Source organism: Canis lupus, chromosome 3 (genome assembly GCF_048164855.1).
Source record: "Canis lupus baileyi chromosome 3, mCanLup2.hap1, whole genome shotgun sequence".
Taxonomy (NCBI): domain Eukaryota; kingdom Metazoa; phylum Chordata; class Mammalia; order Carnivora; family Canidae; genus Canis; species Canis lupus.
Genome location: NC_132840.1, coordinates 59,324,853 through 59,329,558, shown reverse-complemented (window position 1 = coordinate 59,329,558; position 4,706 = coordinate 59,324,853).

Here is a 4,706-nt window from a genome sequence, read left to right as displayed (position 1 = left end):
CTTCGACGTGGATGGAACTGATGGTACTAGGCTGAGTGAACTAAGTCAATCAGAGAAGGATAATCATTATATGGTTTCACTCATATGGGGTATATAAAAAATAGTGAAAGGGATTATAGGGAAAAGGAAAGAAAATGAGTAGGAAATAGCAGAGAGGGTGACAGAACATGAGAGATTGCTAACTCTGGGAAATGAACAAGCTGTGGTAGAAGGGGAGGTGGGCAGGGGGATGAGGTGACTGGGTGACAGCGACTGAGGGGTCATTTTATGGGATGAGCACTGGGTGTTATACTATATGTTGGCAAATTGAACTTCAATAAAAAATATACATAAAAAATTTTAAAATAGAAATACCCTACAATTCAGGAATGTAAATACTGGATATTTACTCCCAAAATACAAAAACACTAACTCAAAGGGTTACATGCAACCCGACATTGATAGCAGCCAAATTATGGATACAACCCAAGTGTCCACTGACAGATGAATGAATAAAGAAGGTGTGGTCTATATATACAAGAGAATATTATTCAGCCATAAAAAATGAAATCTTTCCATTTGCAACAACATAGATGGAACTAGACAGTATTATGGTAAGCGAAATTAGAGAAAGACAAATACCATATGATCTCACTCATATGTGGAATTTAAGAAACAAATGAGCAAATGGGGGAAAAAAAGAGAGATAAACCAAGAAACAGATTCTTAATTACAGAGAACACACTGATGATCATCAGAGGGGAGGTGGGGGGGTATGGAGATAAAAGAGTACACTTACTGTGATGAAAAAGAAATGAATTAAAAATAGACACTATTTTTACTAATCTGAACTGAGTATTCCTGAAGACAGTATAACGTCTATAAAGGAAATTTATTAGATAAGGTCACTGAGTGATGTCTTTGTAAACTAAAAGTTTAAACTCTGGTGGTTGCAAAAATATCAAATGTTATAATTAGAATGGTCCTGATGACTCTGCAATTCATCATCTAAATCCCCCTGCTGCTCCTTCACTGGCAGCAGAAGCATTATAGTGAGAAAATACGATGGTAACAGTATTTACAGTCCTGCTAATGTGAATAGTACCTGAATACAAAGTAAAGTGAATGTGCCTCTTCGGTTACTTCTAGAGGTCCCAAAACTTATCCTTCTCAGGGTTGTAGGCTAGTGTGCAGTTACATTGTAAGAACTAGAAAAGAAATCTCAGCTTTGTAAAATTGACTGCTAAAAGAGTATCTACATATGCTCAAAGAAATCTCAGCTTTGTAAAACTGACTGCTAAAAGAGTATCTACATATGCTCTAAGAAGAAAGCATTCATATAGTTAATTATACACATATGGTCATGTCTTTATCAGGCAACTTGATACATCTGCTACATACTGGACATTTTGACTAGAGAAGAATCTGTATTGTAAGCAACGTTTCATCTGACCTGAAAGTATGCCTCATTTGGTAGATTATTTCCCAATGGATTCCAGTTATAATTCAGATTCTTAAATAGATTATATTGTTTAGATTCAGAGAAAAAAAAATGACATGGTGTAAATGTTACCAGAAGAGAGAACTATGATGTTAGAAACCATTAGTGCTCAGCTTGTATGCAGAGATCAGTCCCTCAAGCATGTGTGTTGTTGAATTTCAATCATCATCATTTGAAAAGATAGTAGGGTTAAATAAATGACAACAAACCTATTCTGCAAAATTATGCTGTTGAGCACATACCATTGTGCTGGGTTCTGCTGCAGACACTTTGGGAGATGGCAGCAGGGGTCGCGGCCCGCCTTGGCCTGTGGAACAGAGAGAGGGATCTGTATTGTAATAAATAATGGATTCTAGTAAATGCCAAGTGAAAACTATAATAATTTGGGAGAGAGAGCCAACTATTGAACAGCTTATTTCTGTCTGTATTTATATATATAAACGGAAGCTCCAGAGATTTCCTTCATTTTGTCATTTCTTGTTTTGAATAGGTAGATTCTATAATATTAAATCTATTCAGATATAATTTGCAATTAGTAGAAACAGTTTTTTGCTTTGGCTCGCACCATATCCTTACTGTTTACAGAAGTGTTTAGTATGCAGTAACTATCCAATTAACATCAATTCTATGAACTATCACCATTCAGAATAATAACTATAAAAACGAATGTAAAATATACTAAACTATTAGAATCATGTTCAATATCTAGTGCTCAGAATAAATGGGAAAAACTCAACCAATGTCTGAAAACATTGCTTAATAGCCAAAGTGTGTATCTAATAGGATCTAATTTCTCTAATAATATCTGCACCAAACCCATACTCAAGATATGTTATTGTAAACTATGGTTTCAAAAATAATATTGGAAATGAAAAAATAATATTGGAAATTGGACATGAAGATTATGAGATACTGGATTGTTTCACTTGAGTAGTCATTGGCTTTTCCTTAAAATAGTTTGCTTTATTTCCTATATATTTGAGGGAGATATATCATATATATATCTCCCAACTTTGACCCAAATTTGAAATTCATGTTTTTCTGAGGGAAGTCATGAAGCCAAATGTGAAACACTCATTCAAACATACAAATCAGTGGAGATCATAACTCACGATTAATCATGATAACTACTGTTTTAACATTTGTGAAGATCGTTGTCATTTGTAAAATGCTTTTTACATATTTTATCTGACTCATCTCTCTCTATGTGACTATGTAACTATAAACTCATACACATGTAATAGATAAGGAAACTGAGGCTCATTTCAGTGATGACTTCCCATTATTTCATGATGAATAACTTGGCTTCATCCTTTCACAGATGAACTTAATGCTGTTTCTTTCCACTTTTTTGTGTATATATATATGTATATATATGTGTATACATATATATATATATATATACACAAAAATATATATGTGCAGTAGCCTCACTTTTCCATCTGTTTCTGTCTCTTGTCTGCCTTTTCCCTCTGCTCTTCTTTCTAATTTATGTCTTCTGGCTGTATGACAGGTACTTGATAGAAGAAACCTTAAATTCTTTTTGCAACAAGGAATGAGATGAAGAACCAGGCAAACAAATAAATACACACACATATATATATATATAATTTACTTAGTTTAACCACAATATACATAGAAGCTACATAAAAGTTTATATCCTGTTTACTTCTTATAATATTTATTCATATTGCTTTTAGGTTTTTCAGTTATTTTACTAAATATCTGTATAATAGTTTATTGAAAAGATATGAACCATGGACTCCATTCATTCAAAAATATTTATGAAGTCCTTATAATGTACTGGGCTCTAGTTACTGAGGATGTAGCACTGAACCAGTATTTTGTTACTGTCAGAAATTGTAAAAAAATTTTTAGACATTGTTTTCTAATATGTGATAAATATGAAGAAAAAACACTGATTGCATTATTCATGATAATTAGCCTTTTGCCCAAGATAATTTGTAAGGGAGCTAATTTATAAAATAGCTCTTGACATATAATTGCTTTACAAATAGTTTATAAAATTTGCAGTCACTTAGTGTATAATAATGCTTAATTTCTCTGTATTCTTATCATTTTCCACACACACATGCTCAAGCATGTACAGTATTATATGTTTGTAGTTTTGTTAAATTGATAGGTAATACATGATAAGTGGTATCTTACAACTAATTGAATTATAAGTTTGATAACGACTGAAAATATTTCACACTATACTTTTTAATACATTTCTTTTTTCTCTTGTGTGAAACATCTGTTCACATCTCAACCTATTTAGATTCTGAGATATAAAGTTCAAAATAGAGTGGCCCCACAACATTTATGGTGAATCTATTTTTACTCTACTAATTTTATCATCTTTTTCACATATTTAGCTCACATATATACTTAGATATGTTTCCATCTTAGTTAAATAAATAATCTTACTAAATATTAAATGTGGGCTAGAAACTTTTTATCTGTTTAAATCACATTCTATTCAAATGCATTTTTAACCCCTAGACCATTTGCCCCTTATTATTCCTTCTATTCAAAAGTTTATTAGCTTTTCTAAATCATTTCCTGCTTTACATATCTTTTAGCACAGCATTTTAATTTTTCTCATGAAGAATCTATATGTCTTGCTGATATTTATTTCTGATCATTGCATACATATGCACAGATGCATGAATTTTTTCCCTTGTTTTGGTGTTACTAGTGGATTTGGTTCCTTTCTGGTTTCTGAGTGGCTACGGACAATAGTAAGAAACTTAGAGTTTGCCTACATCTTCTCTAACTGGACAGCATACTGAGCACTCTTATTTTTTTTTTTTTTTTTTTTTTTTTTAAATTTTTTTTTATTATTTATTTATGATAGGCACACAGTGAGAGAGAGAGGCAGAGACACAGGCAGAGGGAGAAGCAGGCTCCATGCACCGGGAGCCCGACGTGGGATTCGATCCTGGGTCTCCAGGATCGCGCCCTGGGCCAAAGGCAGGCGCCAAACCGCTGCGCCACCCAGGGATCCCCTGAGCACTCTTATTATTACTAATTGTTTTTCAGTGAAATCTATTGACTTTTTTTCAAATAATATCATCAGAAATTAAGTGTTTTCTCCTACTTCTCAATATTGGTAGGTGCTATTTTACTTTCTTCACTTACTTGCTTTGGTTGAAAACTCCAGGGTAGACTTGTGATTTTGCATTGCATGCCACAGTTTGTGACATTCCACTCTTTGTAATAA